The sequence below is a fragment of the Eptesicus fuscus genome, chromosome 3 (assembly GCF_027574615.1).
Source record: "Eptesicus fuscus isolate TK198812 chromosome 3, DD_ASM_mEF_20220401, whole genome shotgun sequence".
In the NCBI taxonomy this organism is placed as follows: Eukaryota; Metazoa; Chordata; class Mammalia; order Chiroptera; family Vespertilionidae; genus Eptesicus; species Eptesicus fuscus.
Window position 1 is genome coordinate 51,436,771 of NC_072475.1, and position 23,332 is coordinate 51,460,102.

Here is a 23,332-nt window from a genome sequence, read left to right on the forward strand (position 1 = left end):
ACATACCTCGGTTGCAGGCTCCTCCCCGGCCCAGGACCTAGTCAGGAGGCAACCAATCGATGTGTTTCTCTCACATCAATGTTTCTCTCTGTCTTTCCCTCTCTCTAAGAAATCAATGGAAAAACATCCTCTGGTGAGGATTTAAAAACACAAGCATGAAAACAGCATCCTTATTTAATACTTCAGTATATGAGTTAGGGTGACCATTCATCTCAATTTTCCCAGGAAAACCCATTTTTAACATGAGAAGTTCTGCTTCCCAGGAAACCTCTCAGTCCTGAGCAAACTGTGACAGTTCGTCACCTCATCCCCTCAGCGAGTCTCCAGCTGCACAGGAACCCATGCCTCCTGATTCCCCATTAAGGCTCTGACTCACTCACCTGCAGCCTCTGCTCTCCAAGAATCAGACTCTTCAGAGCAAATATGACACTGGGAAACCAATCTCCATCCAGCGAAGCACTTTGGTGAACTTCTGATCACAATGGACATATTAGCAATACTGGAGAAAGGATACAGAAAGCAATAATATTAGACTCATCAGTACCAATTTCCAAATGACCACATATAAGAATTTACTTCACTGAATACTGGTGCTGGAGGGAAAAAATGATTCAGGACACAAACACTATGCTGCTCTACGGTTCATTTAGAATACAGTTATGTGCATTCATTATTATGGCCACAGGAGCAGACAACCGAGTTAAATCCTGGCCCTGCCATTTAACCACTGTGTGACCTTGTGCAGGTTGTACCTAATTACCTCATCTGTAAAATGGAAAAAACAGAATTTCCTTCAGAGAGTCATGATGAGAATTAATACATGTAAATTATTAGAGGGTGCAGCAAATTACTCATTACTCCCATAGCCTATACACTGCATGGCCAATGTCAATGTCTAAATATGAAATACATGCAAACCAAGCAGAGGGTAACAAGGGATTTGTCTGTTTCCCAATAATTGGAGAAAATAAAAGGGAGACTGGGAAACTGTTTTCCCCAAATATATTTTTCTTTCTGCCTCACTTTGAGAGTCATTGTAGCCTCCAAGAATTATTGCTATCTTTAACCTCAGGAATATAAATAAAAGAGGAACAATAAACTGGGTAATTAATTGCCTCTCACATTAGTACGATATTTTAGATACGTCAACTCACTTTTACATATGTCACCCCACCCGACCTGTGCAAACCCCTTCTTATTATAAACCAAGGTTGTTTGGCACACGTTGTCTTAGTATTTACTACTGAGCATCTACCATATATTTCTTGCTGAGCTGGGTACTGTGGGAAAAGCAGCAATGCATAAAAATAGGAGGAGCTGACTCGATGCATTTACTATTTATCCGGGGGACAAGCTATCAGTAGATACAACCATGTATATCAAGTGCCAAATGACCTGGTTATTCAATAAGGACAATAAAAGGCAGAGGTCACTGTGGGTTGAGGCAATCAAGAGATGTAAGAAGAGAAATGAGCGGGCCTTGGTTGGGTGCCTGCTATATCCCAGCCTTCTGCTTGTATCTTGGTCAATGCTCTCTAACAAAGGCTATCGGACCCTCAACCTCAGCCTTTCAGGGTGACCCAGAAAACTTCCCACTACTAGCATCTGCGTATCTGAGCCTGAGGGAGCAGCCGGCATCCAAGGACTGAGAGGAGTTGGTACACAACCCCAGCTCCCTCCCCGCTTAGGGAGGATCAATTTTGAGGCATATGTCTTACAACTTTCCTAGCGTGTCTCTGTTGCAATTAAGCTGCAGTTGCCCACAGTGGTCACTGGTTTGACCACAAACCCTTTCCTGGTTGCCTTCCTTTCCCTATATCACTTTCCATGCCTTTACCTGTGCTCCCTCCCCTTCCCAGTTAGACCATTTGCACTCAAATCCTTGTCTAAGGGTATGCTTCTGGCCAAACCCAAATTAAGGCAGCATAATATTTCCTGTGAAATTGGTTAAAACTGTATGCTTCTGACTAGTGAGAAAACTAAGACTAAAAGAGATTAAATAACTAAGATCACATAAGAAGCATGTGGTAGCACTCAGGTCTGAACCAACATCTTCTGACTCCAAGGCCACATTTGCCCTGTTAGCATGCTGAGAGAAATCACTTGATCTTGGAGATTCAAACCACCCCTATTCCTACACTCACCCTACTCAGTAAACTGGGAACTTTCCCCAAATCAAGACTGAAAAATAGGCTGATGACTTGGTCTCGTTGACTTCCAATTCATTTAAAAATGTCTCAGTCCCAGCTCTCTGTGTGAAGTAAGGACAGAAATGATGGTTACAGGGGAGAAAAGCCCCCATATGGCAATCCTAGACTCCACATGTGAAGGTAGGTGTAAGCCAAGAAGTTGGACCATACCCTTTCTGTCTGTGGAGATGCTGAGAAAATGTTGTCTCTACATTGTTTATCCAGATGCATAGAAAAGGGCTTTCGAAGTTACACTTCCATTTCATGACTTTTTTTTTTTTGCAAATCATTTGGATTAAGGTAGCAGGAAGCCATTGTGTTGGAATAAGTGGTGTGTGTGGTTACGTGTGCAAGTTTACTGACAACCAAATGAGTTGGGAAGCTTGAGAGCCTTGCTGTGGTTCAAGGAGCTGTCCATGAACCCAGGTCAAATTTTGTCTCAGTCAAGAGGTAACTGGATCCAAGTTTTAAGCAAAATGAATTATCATGGTCAGGAGCAGATGGATAGGGTCAATCACATGAAATCAACCTAAATTTATCAAAACCCGACAGCAAAAATTTTCTCTATTTATGTCTAGTGTTCTAGTTACCTGTTGCTGCATACCAACCATCCCCAAATTTAGTGGATTCAACAACCATTTTATTATATCTCCTGATTTGTGTGGGTTGGGAATTGAGGCCGAGCTTGGCTTAGCAATTCTGTTCCACGTGCCATGAATGACATTGACTTGGAGGTATTCAGCTGGTAGATGGGCTGTTCTGAAGGGTCTAAGATGGCTTCATTCACATCTCAGGTTCATGGATGGACATGGCTAGAAGACTAGGCTCAGTGGGGACTGTTGATCAGAGAACAAAGTTTCCAGTGAACCAAGTAGAAGTAACCTGATTTTTTATGACCTGGCTTTGGAATCACATAGGGTCACTTCTGCCAAACTTTTGTCAAAGCAGTCATAAGCACATCTAGATTCAAGGAGAAGGGACTTAGACCCAACCCCTCAATGACAGGATTTATAAAAGTACAGCATCCCATTTAAGTTAAAAGCAAAGGAGGGAAGTCAGAGCCTGTAGGCGTTCTTTGAAGGAGACTCTAGCTGCATCTGCTTTGCCAGGACAAAGCATTTGTGACTTAGGGCATGGGCGGAGAGGAAACTGGGGAAGGAGGAAACTGGCATGGCTGAAATCCTGCTCTCCTAACAGTGCTCCCTGCTTCCAGCTTTCCTTGGCTGACAGATAACCGTATGCTCAGCATCAATCATTACTAAAGAGCTGAGTGAAGGGTTTCACCTACTCCAGGATGCTGGTCCCTTAGAACTGAGAAAAAGGGAAAAGGCCAGTGTAGAAAGGTTTGGCTGGTTTGAGCAATGTGCAAGTCAGGCAGAAATCAGGAGCCAGAGAAATAGTGGCCAGTGTTGCTTGTCCCATCAAAGATCTGCAGCTAAAGACAGGCTCCATGGGGCACTGTCACCAAAGCCTGTGTCTCCCAAGACACGTCGATGTGAAAGAGAAACATCAATCAGTTGTCTTCTGTACGTAACCAAACTGGAGATCGAACCCACAACCCAGGCAGGTGCCCTGACCGGGAACTGAACTGGTGGCCCTTCAGTGCACAGTATGACGCTCAACCAACTGAGCCACATCAGCAGGGCACTTTCCTTTAAGTTTTATCATCCATTTTTGCAGTGAGTCCCTGGAATGGCTGCAAGCAGAGTGAAATCTTAGTTTCCCTATAACCTTGACTGACAGAGCCATAAAACCACAGTAATTACCTGACATGTTCATATGTCTGAAGCACTATAATGGAACATCCCATGGGAGCAGAATGCTGGAAGCATTTTGCATCTTTGCATGGTACAATGTAGGCTGCTCCAATTAATGTCAGTCAGATCCACCCACTCCTGAGAAGCCCAAAATTATATGCTGATTTACTGAACCTACTATAATGTTCCAAAATCAATTTTTAAACATTTCTACAAACCAGGACATTATATAGAGGCACTAGAGCAGTTAGTTCAGTTCTCTGAACTTAGTAAATATTCAATAAATGTGAGCTGAATAAATGGATGCCCCATAGGCTAGAAGCCAGGACCCCTGAGTAATAGTCTCATTCTTCTACTAACTGGCCATGAGGTCTTGGGAAAATCACTTCCTCTCATTAACCTCAGCCTGTGCTTCTGTAAAATGTGGCATTTGAACTAACCAACCCATCGTCTCTGAGGTCAATCCCTCGCAGCTCTAAAATTCTATAATTTCATGAAAATGCCAAATTCATTTATACTGTTGGTGTCCAAGGAAATGAAAGATAGACTTGGCATTTATTAGCAGCTCTTATTGTATGCCTCATTGCTTATTTTATGCATCATTGTATATGCTTTCAGATCTATTGCGTATTTTAGTTACCATAAGTAACTTTTAAGGAAAATATTATGAACTGTTTTTACACTTGGGAAAACTGAAGTTTTATTAGCTTGTGAAGACATCAATTGCTAGTCTTGATAGAATTACAATTGCTTTAAGACACTGGGAAATAGGCAGTGCAAAACTGTGATCCCTGGGAGAAAGAGTCAATGAGGTGAGCCTTAAAATAACCTTAGATTTATGCTTGGAGGCAGTGTCCATCTGGAAATCACAAGCACAGTCTGTCAGCTTTGCCAAGTAGAGGAAACAGAGACCAGAGATTAGGGGAGCTGAGGAGGCTTGGAGTTGAGGATCACCATTCCAGAAAGGAGGGAAATACACAGTAAAAGAGCACCGAAAGTCTGTTGAGATATCCTCTTGAGTCTACTGAGTACTTGGCTCTGTGTGTATAAAGTGAAACTCCACAAAAGATATGACCAGAGAGTAGTAAGTTGAACAACCCAGAGCTCTCAGAAGGTGAAAAAATGGTTGTGCACCAACCAACCAAAGTGAAGAGTCCTTGGTGACCCCCTGGGGCATTCAAGGAAGAGCCCAGAGTCACACTTGAGTAAAGTGACTAAACTCTTCCTGGAGTGAAGGTTACCTCAACCGGCCAAGCAAAGCAGAAAGATAAGACTCAAAGGGATCAGACTACTTCATGAGTAAATTAACTGCCTGCCCAAACAAAATCTAACACTCTTTAAAAGAAGATAACGAAGTGCAAATTCTTAATGATATAGCTTCACAATGTCTACCATCTAATAAAAAATTACTAGACTTTAAAGCAGCAGGAAAATGGTCACTTAGAACCAAGAGAAAAAGCAGGCAATAAAAACAGGTCAATATATGACAGAGATGATGTACAGTATTTAAGTAACTGGACAAGACTCAACAATGAGTCATCAGAGAGTCCAAATTCAAACCCAGATCTCCTGACCCTTTCTTATAGAGCTCTTTCCATTGCCTGTGCTCACCAGTCTCTGCATCTGGGGCAATTTATAAGATTTTATCATGACAATCCCAATGCAATTATTCTATCCTTCTGGTTAGCACCTCTCAGAAGTTTGCAGAGACAGACAACAGATCTGAAACCTGTGACGGCCAGTCTCTGATCAGGAACTAGCACAGGCAATCCTCATGGACAAAATTTCATCAATACTGCAACAGAACTCCTTAGTCTCTCCCTCTACCCTGCTGGGGCACTTGCATGGGAATTCCCCATGGCCACCCCTAAGTCATATATCTGGCAGGAGGAGCTCTGCCTCAGGGGTTGTGGCTTAAGGCAGTGGTCGGCAAACTCATTAGTCAACAGAGCCAAATATCAACAGTATGACGATTGAAATTTCTTTTGAGAGCCAAATTTTTTAAACTTAAACTTCTTCTAATGCCACTTCTTCAAAATAGACTGGCCCAGGCCGTGGTATTTTGTGGAAGAGCCACATGCAAGAGGCCAAAGAGCCTTGCGGGAACATAGGAATCAGTGTGAACAGTGGAAGCACGTGCCAGGAAATCAGGCCTCAGCTTCTGCCCTGAGCTGGCAAGAACTTAAGCAAGTTCTTAAAGAGGTAAAGGGAAACAAAGAAAGTGTCACAGGCCGCTGGCAACGTTGAGAGTATATTCACGTGTGCACTGCCTATAGGTGTTCGTGAGAAAGTCGTTCAAGGAGCAGACACTGAGTCACCTTCCAGGCTGGGGTGCATTTTTCCTCCCTGCCATTTACTCCACAAGTTGTTACCAAAGCAAATATCAAAGCCCTGCAATTTGCTAATTACAGGCAGGATCCTGGGCTTGTGGGCCCAATTAGGCACTTGTTCCTCATTTTCTGTGTGACCCGGCGGACTGCACCCACAATTAGCCACTTGCCTTTTAACTGCCCTGAGAGCAGGCTGACTCACCTCCAATTCACTCCCACTATCACCTCCAGATAGCCTTTGGTATCTTTCTGCTTTTCAGGTTCCCCCCACTCACCTAGTATCTCTCTGTGCATCACAGGGCAATGTCTAGTTTCCCCAACGGGGCTCCTCTGAGATTCCCTGCACTTGCTCCTTGCCTAGGCTTGGAGCCTGTAAGGCAGGAAGCAGTTCCTCTTGGTCTGGGCATCTTGCCTGGCTCCCCCAAGAGGGCTCAGAGGCTGTGGTCTCGTTCAGTTCAGCCTCTGCCCCAGACACAGGAGTGAGGAAAATTACAGCTTCTCTGGAGCCGGCTCCCAGCCAGAGCTTCTGCCCACACTCTCCACCAATACCTCCTGCTCTGGACCTCAGTCAGGCCAGGGCTGCATCCGGGAGGACCCTCTGCCAGTCCTGGGGAAGGAGGTCCCGTCGCTGCCAGCAGCAGTTCTCCAGGGAGACACAGGTTAGAAAAAGAGAAAACCCTTCATGATTTTCTACTTCGTTCGGAAAGCCACCTGGCAAGCAAAAAATTTCCAGCAAACTTTTTGATGATTTACTATGTCAATGGTTCCTACCCTTTTTAGTGTCACAGACACCTTTGAAAAGCTGATGAAAGTTCTGGACCCTCTCCAGCAAGAAACAACTCATAATTTTTTTTCCATTTAATTATGTAATCATTCAACAAATATTTATGGAGCACCTCTGTGCCAAGCACTACTTGGCACTAAGCAAAGATCAATGGACAAAATAGACAAAAATTCCTACTTTCATGGGGTTTACATTCTAGCAGGAAGAAAGAGGCATTAAATAACAAATGTGATAAATAAGTAAAGCATACAGTCAATAGAAAATAAGTGCTATGGAAAAAGAAAAAAATTTGAGCAGGGTAAGAGAGGATAGTGGAGACGAAGGCTGTATTTTTAATAAAGTGTGCCAGGTTGTCCTCATTAAAAAGTGAAATGTGAGCAAAGAACTGGAGAATGTAAGAGGTTTCACCATCTGGGTATTTGGGGAAAGAGTGTCACAGCCAGAGGGAACAGCCGGAGGGCCAGGGCTTGCCCTTTGTCTGAGGAAAAGTGAGAACAGTGTGGCTAGACTGGAGAGAGGGAGGAGGCAGTCGCAGTGGGTCAGGGAGGCAAGGGGGTGGAGGGACGGATATCACACAGGTCCTTGTAGGTCACAAGGACTTTGACTTTTACTCTGCGTTACATCACGAGCTATTAGTGAGATTTGAGCAAAGGGGTAACATGATCTCGGTGGTAGCAGTGAAGACCTTGAGAAGGTTGAGTCAGAGGATTTCCTGAATAGCTGTGGTGTGTGCAAGAAAGACATGCACCTATAATTTCACACACACAATGCAACAGTTACCAATCTCCTAAACACCCATCTCCACGGATTCAGGTGATAAAGAGAAGTGGTGACCCCAAGGAGGGAGGGGAAAGTGGTAACTCCAAGGAGAGTGAATGCCTTAGCTGTATCTAAAAGGTGTGCTTCTTTTTAAAAACACATAAGAAGATGTTTCAGGAAAATATGGTAAAATACTAAAGGCCCAGTGCACGAAATTTGTGCACGGGGGAGGGGGTGGGTGTCCCTCAGCCCGGCCTGCACCCTCTCCAATCTGGGACATCCCTCTCACAATCCAGGACCACTGGCTCCTAACCACTCACCTGCCTGCCTGCCTAATGCCCCCAACTGCCCTCCCCTGCAGGCCTGGTCACCCCCAACTCCCCTCCCCTGCAGGCCTGGTCACCCCCAACAGCCCTCCGCTGCTGGCCTGGTCAGCCCCAACTGCCCTCCCCTGCCAGCCTGGTCGCCCCAACTGTCCTCCCCTGCAAGCCAGGTATCCTCCAACTGCCCTCCCCTGCCAACCTGGTTGCCCCCAACAACCCTCCCCTGCAGGCCTGGTCACCCCCAACTGCCCTCCCCTGTCGGCCTGATCACCCCTAACCCCCTGCCAGCCTGATCTCGCCCCTAACTGCTCTCTCCTGCCAGCCTGATGCCTCTGCCTCAGCCCCTACCAGCATAGCTTTGTCCAGAAGGAAGTCGGAAGTCCGGAAGATGGCCGGTTGACCTAGTCCTATTAGATATTACCCTTTTATTAGTATAGAGTAGCATCTGGCAATCTGAGTGGTGGATACATAGGTGTCTATTATTTTTTTCAATATATCCTATCTAATAAAGAGGGAATATGCTAATTGACCCTCACGCTGTCACAAAGATGATGGCACTCGCAGCCAATAAGGAGGGAATATGCTAATTGACTGTCGTGCCCTCAAAGATGGTGGCGCCCACAACCACAAGATGGCAGCACCCAGTCCCCTCAGCCCCACCAGGGTGGCAGGCATGCAGCAAGGCAGGGCTTGCCCCCAGGCGCGTCTGGCCACTCCACACGCCTGCCTCCGGAGTCCCCCAGTTCCCTCAGCCCCCCAGCCACCCAGGGCCGGCCTGAGGCACAGGCAATCCCCGGATGCTGGCTGCCCAGCCACCCAGGGCTGCCCAAGGTGGCAGCAGCAGAATTATGATGGGGCGTTGCCTTTCCCTGATCACCAGGTCGCCTCCCACCCCTGAGGGCTCCTAGACTGTGAGAGGGGACAGGCTGGGCTGAGGGAACCCCCCCCACCCGCTTCAGTGCATGAATTTTCATGCACCAGGCCTCTAGTTTAAAACAATTCTTATTTTACAAATGACTGCTCATCTCAAGGTTTATCAGAGTCTCACTTGCTCATCAATGCATTAGAAGAAATCAGCACAATCAAGTCTGCTAGTAATTCTGGCTGTGATTCCGGCTGGTGTACTTCATGTCTCTAACAGATTTTCCTTCCCCTCTTTCCGGTGGCCCAGAGTCAAAGGTGAAATAAGACAAGGACTAACACAAAAATCTCACTATAGCAACAGAGACTAGAAGACGAAGAGAGTAATGGGAACTGGGGAGACTGGGGAAGGCACCCAGCAGAGGCAGCCCTTTAGCAAGATCCAGATGGGCAGCATGGGCCTCGCAGAGAGGAGGGCAAGTCTGTCCAGCTGGGGGCTGCTGCAGGGACACAGGCAGCACTGGGTGCACCCATGCCCCTACTCCGCCATGGCCCATTTTAAGAAGAGCAGGCAGACTTCCCTCCCTGCACTGAATTGGAGAGAAAGGCCGGATGGGATGGAGTTCCAGAGCCCTGCAGTCACCCCAGTGGGACCAAGAGAGCCCAGTGGTAGAAAAGCTTGGATCCAGGTGTGCAGCCAGCTGACACCTGCAGACCAGGGTGACTTCAGGCCCCTGGGGGAAGTAAGGCTACTGAGCTGGGCGGAGTCACCTTGCTGACTTGGAGGGAAACCTCCTCAGGAGCGGACCAGGGCTGCTCCCCAGCCACCTCTGCGTCAGCCACCTTGGGCCATGGCCCTCAGACAGCCAAGCCTCCCGATCTGCAGGCCTGTCCCTGAGCCCAGGGGAAGGTCCCCTGCTGCCCACATTTGACAGAAACTTGCCAAGTCACAGTCCTGGTTAGGTGCCAAGGGAAGGATTTCTCAGGGCACTGTTGTAACAAGACCATGCTTTCTAATGACTAGTTTTCTCCTAATTAAATAAAGAGGAGGGGGGGAGAGAACCCAGTGATTACCCCTCCTTGTAATACCACCTTCCATTTATGTGCGTCTCTCTTCAGAGGAGCTCAAATTGCTTTGTGTATTATTGTATGTTTTCCCCTGGTATTATCCTGGAGATTCCTGGGGACGGTTATCATCATACAATTTTACAGCTGGGAAAAGGGATGTGGCTGAGGTTAAGCAACGTGTCCAAGCGCCCTCACTGGCTATGGTCAGTATTTTGGAGCTCTTCTAAGAAACCTCCTCATATTTGAAAATAAAATTGTCCCCTTGGAAGTAAACTAGGCTAAAACAATGCATAAAGAATAGTCATCTACTGCAAACTTTACAATAGTAATTAACACTATTTAGCTCTCACAACATCCCATAAAGTACCTAGTATTATACCAATCGTACATAGGGGGAGAATGAGATTCAGAGAGGTACAGTAAACTGCCTAGAGTTGTATGATGATAATATTTATAGTAATAGTAAAAGCAGATGCCAATATTTATTAAGCACTTACCATGTGCCAGGTATTTTACATTTATGAACTCATTTTCATTCTTATAATTCTCTGAAGCGGTTATTAGTATTATGATCATTTTGTGGATGACAAAACCGGAGTGCAGAAAAGTTAAGCAACTTGCCCAAGGTCACACAGCAAGTCAGTGGTAGAGCCATGTAGGAACCAAAAAAAGCTATGCATGTCCCCACCACAGCAGTTTCCCCATCTGAAGGAATACTGTATTCTGAGCATTGGCCTGGGAACACCAAGTACAGTCCAGGTGCCTCAGATATAGTCCCAGGACTGCTCTGTGTCCTAATCACTGTCCTTTGATGGTGGGTGGAGGTGCATTTTCTGTACTTCTGCTCTGCCAGGCCCCTCACTTTAAAGGCGGGTACCAGGAGAGGGGATCATGAGAGAAAAGCTCTTCCTGCTGGTCTGACGGCAAATGTGATGACTACTTTCACTGGTATAAAATGGCACCACCCTAGCTGGTGTGGCTCACGGGTTGGGTGCCAACCTGTGAACCAGAAGGTCACGGTTCAATTCCTGGTCAGGGCACATGCCCAGGTTGTGGGCTCAGTCCCCAGTGTGGGGCATGCAGGAGGCAGCTGATTAATGATTCTCTCTTGTTACTGATGTTTCTCTCTCCCTCTCCCATCCTCTCTGAAATCAATATAACTATATTTTAAAAATATAAAATAAGATGGTACCATAGGGGCTGTTAGCACAAATGTAGTGGAATCAGAGAGTAAGGATTAACCTAGAGCAGTGACTTTCAACCTTTCATTTCATGGCACACATAAACTAATTACAAAAATTACATTTTTTGCCAATCTGACACAAAAAAGGGGTATAATTTTGATTCAGTCATACCAGATAGCTATTGCTATGTTGGCAGTTGTCATTCTTTTTTATTTGGCAATCTAAGGGAAGAGGGGTCAGTGCCCCTGACTAAATAGTCAGGTATTGCATGTTCTCAAGGTTCTTTCAGCACACCAGTTGAAAATTGCTGACCTGGAGAGACGTTCAGAGCAGTGGGAAGCGAACTTGCTGTGGTGTGTGTACGTAGGAGGCGGTGCACTTAGCCCTTCCACACTCCAAAGAAATGAGCCCCCAAACCATCCTCAAACCTGGGCTTTTTCGTTGCCCTCTCCCCTAACGCATCCTCTAGTGACGCATCCCACTCCTCATACCGCCATAGCAGGAGGGGGGTGCCCTGGATGGGACAGTCCAGCTAACACTGCCCATCAATAAACTTGCCTGCCAGACTCAGGCTTCACAGTAGGGCTTCCAAATGCCAGCATACTTCCTAGGGCAATGAAGGTGAGGCCGGGACCCTCCCCCGACTCTCAGGCAAGGCTCGCTGGGCTGCCAGGTGGCATGTTGCATTCAAACCTCTGTCTTTTCTTTCCAGACCAACACTTGTAGCAGACTGACCACAATGCTCACCCCCTGCCACTGTGTATCCCGTCCCTTTCCGATTGGCCAAATTGCCAGGAAGCCCTTCCTGAGATGGACAGCATGAGTGGCAACCATCTACCAGCATGTCCCAAACAGCATGCACATAATTCCCAGTGGATGTGGACTACAAGCTCCCTCCATCCCCCCACGTACCCAGCTCTTTCTGTTAATCTCAGAACATTCAGGAAATTCCTGGCTTGCTGTGTCTGACAGCCAAACTTTCCAGAACTTTACCTTTGTGGAGAGCTGGTGTGCTAGAAGAGGAATTCTAGAAGACAGCATCTTTCATCAAGTGGCTGCAAACATGAGGTCTGGAGCAAGACTGCCTAAACTGAAGCTCCAGCCCTACCATTTACTCGCTGTGTGACCTTGAGCAAATTGTTGAACCTCTCTGTGCCTGTTTTGTTGCCTGTAAACCATGGGTAATAAGAATTCCTATTTCATAGGATTCATAGGATTGTGGTGAGAATTAAATGAGTCGTTGCATTAAAGTGCTTAGCACCAAGTAAGCACCCAGGAAATGTTAACTACTATCAAGAGGCCTGGAAACATCTTCTCCAGAAAGAATCCATTATTTTCCGTCAACCTCACCTTTGCACCGCCAGGACTTGAGGGAGGTAGAGGCACTGTGAAAACCTGTATCAGGAGATCTAGTCTTCTAAGGGTTTATTCATAGCCCCTGCTGACCACATGATATTTGCAGGAAAAAAATAAAAATAAAATAAAGAAGTCCAGCCGGTGTTGCTCAGTGGTTGAACCCTCGACCTGTGATCCAGAAGGTCACAGTTCAATTCCCAGTCAGGGCACATGCCCAGGTTTCGGCCTTGATCCTCAGTGGGGGTGTTCAGGAGGCAGCCGATCAATGCTTCTCTCTCATCATTGATGTTTCTCTCTCCTCTCCCTTCCTCTGAAATCAATAAAAATATTTTTAAAATAAAGATGAAATAAAGAAGAAAAATCAAATCAAGACCCAGACCCATGCCAGGGAGGAGGGTGAACAAGGCTCACCCTGGAGCCTCCCTGAAGATCCTCCGTTTGCTGTTTGGGCCCCACCCCCACCCCTGCCCCGGACTGGAGGTTCCCCTGCAGATGTTCAGACCCTTCAGAAATTTAAACCAGGGAAGCCCAGGCTTGCGAGTTCCCAGGGCCTCTCAGGCACGCGGCAGCTCTCCCCACCGGCAGCGCCTCAAATACCAGAGGACCTGCCAAAGACGGACTGTTTGTGGGGAGCTCGGGTTTCTCCCGCCGCGGGGCTGAGCCGGTGGCGGTGGCGCAGCTGCTGGGAGGTCACGCCCGAGACACGTCCGCACAAGCCCGGCCTGGGGGGCATGAGGGCTGGGGGTTAGGCCTCGTCTCGGTTCCCATCTTCATTCCACAATCATGCAACACTTCCTCACCGCCCTGCCCCCTCTCCCTTCCCTCACCGCCCACCTCCCCCCCCCCCCCAAGGTGGCTTTCCTCTTCCTATGATATTATTGATATTATTTTTGCAAAACAAAACAAAGCAACAAACTCTAAGGGAAAAGAAAGGTTTCTTTACAAATGCTAATTGTGGGCATTTTAAAAAAATTATTTTGGAATTTGTGTTGGATACAGAGGTTTTTTTCCCCAATAAATGGCATACAGAGAAAACCCTACATTAGCCATAGGAAACACAAAGCCATTTAACCTTGAAAGTTAGTCTTCATTTTTCATTACTGAAAACCTTTGCATCCTGAGAGCCTTCTACATCTGATAAAAATAGGGGCACTGAACAGTTTAGCCACCTGTGTTTTCCTTGGATTGCATATTTTCCACTGTAAACAAGAAAACACAGATTGGAAATCCATTCATTCCTTCCTAAGTGCTTTAGTTGGGGTTTATTTGTGTTTTCAACCAGTGGAAATCAAAAACAACCTTTGCAAGATTTAGGGATTTTGTGCAAAGAAACACCACGCCATCATTTTATGCCCTCTGCAGCTATTTTAACATTAAGCCCAAGAGTTTTTAAATGCTGCTAATAGTTATAATTACCATTTAATTTAGCAAGCACATTCTACATGTGTGACTTGTACTCTCATTTGTGATAATAGTGTATTCTTTTTTTAAATATATATATATTTTTATTGATTTCAGAAAGGAAGGGAGAGGGAGAAAGAGATAAAAAACATCAATGATGAGAGAGAATCATTGATTGGCTGCCTCCTGCACACCCCACACTGGGGATTGAGCCCACAACCCAGGCATGTGCCCAGACGGGGAATCGAACCGTGACCTTCTGGTTCATAGGTCGATGCTCAACCACTGAGCCATGCCAGGCCAGGTATGAATAGTTGCTTTTAATTCCTATTTTAGAGATGCGAAGACAGGCTCAGGGAGAATAAGCGATAGCTAATAAATGATGCAGGCTTGATGCTCACGCCACTCCGTGTGAGAGCTGCAAAGCCGTGCTCTTTTCACTACCATAAACCATTCCCAGTGTCTAAGCATTTCTAAGTAAATGGATGGCTAGAAACATACAAGTGTAGCTGATCTCTTATCTCAATTTTCAACATAACTTTTAGGGAAAGAGGCATACAGGGAAAGGCCCTGGTTTCTAGAGCTAGTGCTGCCTGTATTGTCTTGGCACTCAACTACCTAACAAGGCTCTGAGCCTCAGTTTCCCCTCTCTAAAATAACACATGATCTCTAAAGTCCTATCTAGCTCTGTCATCTGAAGATTTGTCCTAAATTAAAGGTACAGATTCATCAACCTGGTATTGGACATGACATAATATTCATCACTACTCTTCTGATTCCCTGGCTCCGTTAATCTAACTCTGGGGCTCTCAACACTGGCTGCACAGTAGAATCTGCTGCAAGAGCTTTTAAAAATGCAGATGCTCAGGCCACACCCGCAGAGATTCTAATTGAATTGTTCTGATGTGTGGCCCAGGTATGGGTATTTTTCAAAAGCTCCCCAGGTGAATGTGGAGCCAGGATTGAATATTGATCTAACCTAGTGAACTACTCCAATTTCATCCACCCCAGTGGTACTTTTACTAGTATACATGTAGCTAGTGTAACTGGAATCCCTTTTTATAAAATGCAATAACATTAGTGCTACCAGAGTCCATCTCAAAACAGATGTGAACTCTTGTGTAACTTGCTTAAATAAGTTAAGATGTCTCATCATAGCTTCAAAATGCTCTAAGTGTGTGTGTGTGTGTGTGTGTGTGTGTGTGTGTGTGTGTGTGTGTGTTGTTGTTATTGTTATTGCTGAGACAATAGATGACTTTTTCTTCCAGGGTAGAGACAGAAGAGTGTTACAATAACCAGAGGTTCTAGGTCAATCTGATCCAATAAGCGATTGGCCAGGTGAAAGAGATCACACAAAATATTTATTTAACCCCAGTATAATAATACCCATTCTTTGGAAACAGGCTGTTGTAGACCTGGCCTGGGAGACCGGGTTGAGCTGGAGGTGGTAGAAGTCTGGGCGTCTGGCTAAGAGGTCAGCCTGGAGCCATTTGAATCCCCAAAGGCCCTGGGCTATTTCATGTGCTATTTCTCTTGATTTGGCATCTGTTACAGGGAGGCAAACTTTCCAAAGCTCTCCATCTAAATGTGACACAATGACACAAGTACCCAGGGAAAGTCCAAACATTCTCATACGTCAAAAAAGATCTACTTCTTATGGAAGGATCTACTGATTTCTTGATATACAGAAGACATTTAGAGAGTTAATCTGTTATAATTTGTTCATTAAGCTTAAGCTTTCTCCTTTGTGGGAAACTATAAGACTCACCACATCACACACACACACACACACACACACACACACACACACACACATGGAAACTAGTTTGTTTTTTCCTCCAACCTCTGGTGACATAGTTCAGGTGCATGAAATACTAGTAGGTAGTATTAGTTGATACTGTGGTCAGAACCGTGATTTCTCCAAACATCTTTGGTGGGACTGACATTCAAACAGGAAACAGGAACATCAGGCAATTCTGGGCTTTTGATCTTTACCTGTTACTTGTAAACAATCTCAACCATACAAAATCGACACAAAATTCTACTTAATGGGAAGCGAGTGGCATCGCCTCACATGTTAAGCTGCTTCCCCTGGGCAATGGAAGATTAAGATTTCTGAACAGGGAACAGTTTTGATCTTGCCTTCTAGCTACAGTATTTATATTCCAGTAAAGTTCATCTGCATCAGTTATTAGTCACATGAATGAATATGCAGCCCAGGATCATGTTCTTAAATAAGGATATCATCCAAGGAATTAGGAGTTGGAGTGGGGGCTTATCCTAGTAATTAAAGATGAAAATCACCGAAAGATGCCGAAATGTTCTCTAATGTGAATTTCCATGATAAACTCTGGGCAAAACAATAAGGACTAGAATAAGGGAGAAGCAGGCTGATGAAAAGGTTGCTTAAATAAGGAAACTGGGGGAAACATCTTGTCAACCCAGAGACATAGATCAAAGATGGGTCTGTGCTTTTAAAAATTAAAATTAAATTTAAAAATCAGTCTAGGTAAGAGAAAGGGGCTTTGAAGTAACAGGGAAATTGTCACTTCTTGCATAAACTACAGGGACCAGATCAGAAAGACTGGTCTTAAGAAAAGAAGCTAATAGTACAGTTTCCAAAGCAAGAAATTATTATTTTTTAAATCTCGCTTATCTATAATGATATGTAGCTTGAGTTTTGGAACAGAAGTTGCCTAATGAAAATGTGTTTTGTGTCTGTCTAAACCAATAGACGTTTATTGAGCACTTACTATATACCAGGCACTGGGCTAAGCATAAAGATGCTAAGATGAGTAAGACAAGTCCCCTTCCTCAAGACATCAGGTGACATTGCTTACAGTGGAAATTCATATGAGCTATTAGTACAACCAGGTTCACTGATGATAAATCTCATTGCTCACAACTCGAGGCTTGGTAGTCAAGATAGTTGAGGGTAACTTGGGCATGCCACCAGCTTTGATCATTTGTTCAAGCCTCGGAGCTTACCCTGGGCAAAAACTCATGGGAGGTGTGATGGAGGGTGTAGGGATGGATAAGTCAGGTTCCCCATCTCCAAAGGTTCCCAATCAAGTTTTCAGATGGAAAGGAAAACTACATGAGTAACTTTAAGAGCAAGTCATTGCAAGTAAAGACTGCTTGCTAATTGGTTGCTCCCAAGAGAAACTAAATAAAGAGACTTTTGAAATGGTTTGGGAGCATAACGCTTTAAAAGCACAATAGATTAAAACACTGGCATGACAAATTAGCTTTGCCAACCACTTAGTGAATGATCTTTCCTTAGCACATTGGCTAATTAAGAAGTAGATATTAACTGGTGAGATTCTGTCTCTGACAGACATTTAACGCTATGCAGAAGTTTTAGGAACCACCAATTTCTAGTTTAAGGAGCTTTTCAGGGAAAGCAGAGTCCTAGTACATTTTGATTCCAAATAGAGATCTGATTAAAGCCTAACTAACATCCTCTAGACAAGAGTTGGAGCAAAAGGAAATGCGACATCATTCCAACTGTCCATGTCAACCCTTCAGCTATTCCTTCAAGTCTTCCCCAACAATCCCAGCCTGGATGGCTGTTACTGTATCAAAATTCTCACATCTCCCTGGGCCGTATCCCTGGATCTCACACCCCATCCAGTACAGTTTGGAGCTATTCTCTGACTGGGTCGTGGTCTTCCCAATTAGTCTCTGACCCTGACATTAGAGATTACATTTCCTCTCCTTTCTGCCTCCCCCGCTGCTCCTAGAATAGGGCTGTGTGTATGGTATGCGCTGAGCATGGCCTGTCAGGGAGAGCCTTAGACTTGGACTGGAAGACCTGGAGACCATGCCCAGGTTGACCACTGAGTAGCTATTAACTTGGAAAAGTAAGTTTTCTGTCTGGACTTTAGTATGCCATCTATAAAGTGAAAAGGATGGGTTATACATTCTCTGAGGCCTGTCCCTAACATTCTATGATTATGTGATTTCAAGCAAATGCCAAAAAATCTCCCTCCCTCCCCCACCCCTATATATACCACCTCCCACTTCACCTCTCCTTTCTTCTCCCTGTATTTGTGAGTTAGCAGGCAACTGACCACTTTAAACGAGGCAAACGCACAACCTCAAACACACAGACCTCAAATTATTGCTCTTAGGCCTCTCAATATGCATGCTCCTAAGACTGGCATTTTATTCTAATAAATCCAACATGACATTAGCCCCAAATTCCACTAAATACAAAACTGAGTACTCTATGTATCTAATTCTTTACAGGACGTTTTCACATACAATCCCACAACATTCTACAATAACCTGCTACTGTTGGGCTCATTTTACAGAACAGTTTGATGCAGTCCCAGAGCAAACTAGTAAGTTGTTACCACCCACAGAAGCCACCTGCCCCTCTCTGAGGTGCCACAGGCACAGCTGCAGGAGCTTCTTGAGTGGGAGGCAGGAAGGGAGCAGTTGGAGTTCAAGAAGAAACAAGAGCAAGGGCAAGAGATGGAAGAAGGGGACAGCTACATTCCTGATACCGGTGAAAAGTCCGAAGGCCATCAACCTTAATCTGCCCTCAGCTCCCAGCGCCTTACACCTCCCAAGATTTATAACCCGTGGGCTGTTCTTCTGACCTTCTGCCACTTCCCTGCCCTCTCCTGCTCTCTCCCCTCCTTAGGATGCCCTGAAAAGAATGCCTGTTGCATCTCTCTCCAGCTGTTTGATCTTTTTAAATGTCTCTCACTTGCCCGTGGCATATGCTCCAACCGAAAAATAGACCTTGGACATTCAGGCTGGGAAAGGGTATTAAATGGCCAAAGCCAGCCTGTGCCAAGTTGTGGGCAGCCCCTAGATAGCTATGATTACCAGATGTCCTGGATTTGCTGGGATGGTCCTAATTTAAAACATTCTAGCCTCTTGTCCCCAGCAGTGCCTTCACACTTGTCAGATCATGTGTCCCTATTTGCAGTTTGGAAAACATAGTTACCACATGGACACCCGATATCCAAGCGTCAAACAGACCCAGAGTCAGCGTCATGGGGGTGGAAAGAGGACAGATTTTGGAGCCAGATGGATCTTGGGTCAACCAGCTCTGCCACTTACTATCTGTGTGGCTCTAAGCAGCTTTTATTCTTTCTGAGCCTCCGCTTCTTCATCTAGAAAATTGTTAGTTTCTCTGGAAGTTAGACCCATGGATTTGGGCTTATCAGAACAACCACTGCTCATGGACACTTAATATCTTCCAGATGTTTCTGCCATTCTGTCTGTACTGTCATTGTTTGGATTTTGGTCAAAATCTTGTGTGTTATAATTTAAAGCATTAACTTAAATGTAGGGTTCCAAGTGCCATCTTAAACAGCTATGATAATAGCAACCAAAATATCCCCCAAAATATAAAATGCCCTTCTGTATTCCTGCCCATCTATTCCGAATCCTCCTCATTCTACCGGAGACTCCATTCACATCCACTCTCCATTGCTCCCTGGAGTTTCACATGGGCTGATCCTGCCCCAGCCAAGACAGGAGGCTCATCACATCATTGCTGTAGGTTCCAGCTGCTTTTGCCTCTGCACTCACTTCCCTCTAGTCCACTTGTCCCAGCCCAGCACGTACGTGGGCCTCCCTTGAGCCACCTCTCATCACCTAGTACTCAGAGGCCAATGAGGACAGTGGAAGGTGGGTCCTCTGCAAAGCCAGCCAAGTGCCATACCTGATCCTGCCCCCAACTAACCTGCTGCTGACCTTAATTGGGTCACTTGATCTTTCTCAGCCTCAGTGCCCATCTCTAAAAACTAGGATTAAGTTTCCTATATCTGGTGCCCATGAGAAGCATTTTCACAGCCTTATTGTTGCCATGTATTTAACAAGCATTGGCTCCTCCAACTTCCAAATCTTCTTCAGCTCCTATTTCCAGGCACATCAAGCACAAACTCAGAATTCAAACCCCTTCAAACACCCAGCATTTAGAACCCTCCATAACCTGGCTGCACCCCAAACTTCTCAAACTTATGTCCCACCCAGAATACACTTTTGGTACCAGGCATGCCATGCTCCTCACTGCTCACCTACCCGGCTTCTGCATTTCTGCCCAAGCTGTTCCCTTTACCAGGCATGCCCTCTGCCCACCTACCCAAGGAGGTCTCTCTTTCTAGACTGAGTCACATCCTTTCCCCACAGCTATGGACTGAATTGTGTAACCCCACCCCCAATTCGTACATTCACTAACTTCCCTAGTGTGAACTGTATCTGGAGACAGGGCCTCTAAGGAAGTAGTTAAAGCTAAATGAGGTTATAAGGGTAGGGCCCTAATCCAACAGCATTCGTGTCCTTATAAGAAAAAGACCTCTGAGAGCTCTCTCTCTCTCTCTCTCTCTCTCTCTCTCTCTCTCCCACACACACACACACACTCTCTCTCTCTCTCTGCCATGTGAAGGCACAGTGAGAAGATAACCATCTGCAAACCAGGAAAAGAGCTCTCATCAAAAAGCAAATTGGCCAGCACCTTGATCTTGGGCTTCCCAGACTCCAGAACTGAGAGAAAATAAATTTCTGTTGTATGAGTCACCCAGCCTTTGGTATTTTATTATGGCAGCCCAAGCAGACTAATACACCCACCATCACTTCTCTCTTCTTCCTCAGAACCCTATGTCACTTGTCGCATGTCCCTCATGATAGCACTAAGTCAGTGACACTCTGTCTTACTAACTGAGTAATTTCCCCTATGTGTGCCCATTTTGCTCCTCCAATAAGGAGATAAATGCTTTTTTTTTTTTTTTTTTGCAGGTAAGAGCACGAGGGTCTGTATCACCCACGGGTCCTGCACAAAGCATTATACACAGCAGCTGCTTAAGATGTGCTTCTCTGGTTACAAGTCCTTCAGTGATGGAGGAGGAACAGTGGTCTGAGAGGAAAGGAGTCTTTCCAGAGTGGCTGGAGGATGCCATAGGGTCACACACTTACCCTGACCCAGACATTTGCTTTTCTATGTCCAATCTTGGCTCCATCACCACGGCCCAAGGCAGGCTGCTGGGAAGGGGCAAACACAAGATGATCTACATGGATGTAACAAGGAGTTTCCCAAACCACCAGGCTAGCTAACAGAGAAATAGACATCCCATATTGAAATAGACACTGAAAATATTTGTCACTTATTTGCACATTTTATGTGTACACTAAAAAGCAGTTGTATACTCAATATTTTCAATTATATATATTTCCGACCACCTGCTGTGTACCAACCTCTATATAAGTCACTTCAGACCCAATATCGGTTAAACTTATCTCCATTTTACAGCTGAGAAAAAGTGAAACTTAAATAGGTTAGGTAACTTGTCCAAGGTCACACACCGGGTAAGTGAAACTGAGAGCCAGTGATAGATTGCCCTTGGAGAGCATTCGTTTGCTAGTTCATTCAGCCCATGAACAGAGCAGCTACCATACGCAGAACCCCCAAACTATTATTTGTAGGAAGGAGAGCAGCATAGTCTCTGTCCTCATGGAATTGCAGATGAGAGGAGAGGCCATGCAGATCACGGGTTGTGGGTGACTACAAATGCCACAAGAAGGAACAGGAAGCAAGTGTTTCAGGTGTTCAGGACCCATTGCACTCTGACCCCGAGACCGGACATTGACGGACAAGCAGGAGCAAGGTGCAGAAATGGAAAGGTGCTGGTAGAGTGAACTGTGGAGGGTTCACTCACCAGAACCGAAGGTTTGTAGGGTGCTGGACCCCCGGGAGGTCAGGCGGAGGTACCAGGGGTTGGACCTCTGGTAGCATGAGGCTGACTTTTGGCAAAGCTACTGGGCTCTCAGGACACATGGTTTACCCCAGCCATTCCCATGTACCCCACTCCAGACTTCTCTTGGGGCAGGGAACTCCTTGGGGCACAGGGCTGCTGAGAAGGAGCTCCATTCCTAAAAGGGGAGTGTAGGGTGTGGCAGAGAGGACTTGGAGTATAGAAGTAGCTCTGCTCCACCCAGCACGGTGACCTTGGATGTGTGTCCCAGCAAGGCAGACTTGGGGCAGGACTTCAAGGGCCTTGGCCTGGGCGTTTCCTGAGCTCCATGTGATGTCCACTCACGGCAGGGGGGCGGGCTGGAGTTGTGGATCTGCCAGAGGGTGGAGGCATGAACCCAGAGGGAGGTGCTGATCACCTGCCTAGCCCAGAGGATGCTGTTTCTGATTCTGGGAAGTGGGCACAGTGGGGCCTCCTGCTCAGAGCTCTCGGATCACTAAGCCCGGCCTCAGGGCGGCGCCTGGAGGGGTCCAGGAAGGTGCTGCCAATGTCAGACACCCCCAGGTTGAAGGGCCTCCTGTCTGGCCTCTCCAACCACAGCCCCTCCCGACCTTCACTCCCCAGGCCCTTCTCCGAGTGAGGTCATGCCTACAAGACTGCTCCATCTAACAAGGCTAACCTACCTAACCCAAGGAGACTAGATCACTCCACGGGAATATGAAGGGCAGGAAAGGGCCCTGCTGGGCTGCCCCTGCCAGCTGCCTGCCTGCCCCGAGCTGAGCCGCGCCCTGCAGGGGCAGGTCCTCCCGGCTCCCGGGGGTGGGCTGGGCTGGGAGCGCGTGGGTGCGGCGCACGCTCGGAAGTGCCCCTGGGGCCAGGGCGGCGGGCGGCTCCTGTTTCCCGGCTCAGCCAGGGCGGGCGCGGGGCAGCTGCTGGGAGGTGAGCGGAGCAGCCTTTTCCCACAGTCTGGGGCGGTGACACATGGCGCTCACACATTCCACAGCCGGCGGCCGCGCCAGGCCTGGCTGCGAGTCAAGGCCGCGCCGCGCCGGGAGCCGCTGCCGCGGAGCAGGTTCCGACTTTGGCACCCGCTGCGCCGCCCTCCCGCCTCCCCTCCCGCGGGGCGGGCCGGGCCGGGCGGGCAGGGCCAGGGGCCGCGCCGCCTGCTTAACCCTTGGGCGCCTGGACACAATTGCACGGTATTTTTTCAAATCGCAGTGTGTAGGTGCCTAATACAAGTGGAGTGAATAAATGAAGGAAGGAACAAAGGGACTCCTGGCAGGCACACAGAATGCGCCTATACAGACATTCGCAATTTCTAAAGCAAGCACCTGACTCCCATTCTCTCCACCCATTTGGAAGAGACCCCGGGGGTGGGGGAGGGGGATTTACATTCTGCCCCACCCCACCCCCAGGTTACCGCGGGGAAACTGGACTGGGGAGAGGTGGCTAGCTCAAGGCTTTTGCTTTTAGATTTAGATGGGAACTGTCAAAGGGAGGTGGGGTTGGGGGACTCTCCATCAAGTCCATCCTCCACCTTTGAGTCTGTAATTAAGGGCCCTGCCAGTCTCTAGCCAAGACCCACTCCCACAGCTCGCTGTTTATTGATGG

At 46.6% G+C, this 23,332-nt stretch overlaps 1 long non-coding RNA gene across 1 annotated transcript; it reads right to left on the reverse strand.

Annotated features, from left to right (window-relative positions):
• Positions 1-424: 424 nt before the first annotated feature.
• Positions 425-21,861, reverse strand: LOC129147884 (uncharacterized). The gene is made up of 3 exons (XR_008555099.1): positions 21,686-21,861; positions 20,946-21,011; positions 425-499 (listed from the first exon to the last, which is right to left on the reverse strand). It is a non-coding gene; the product is annotated as an uncharacterized LOC129147884 (long non-coding RNA).
• Between the last annotated feature and the right edge of the window lie 1,471 nt (positions 21,862-23,332).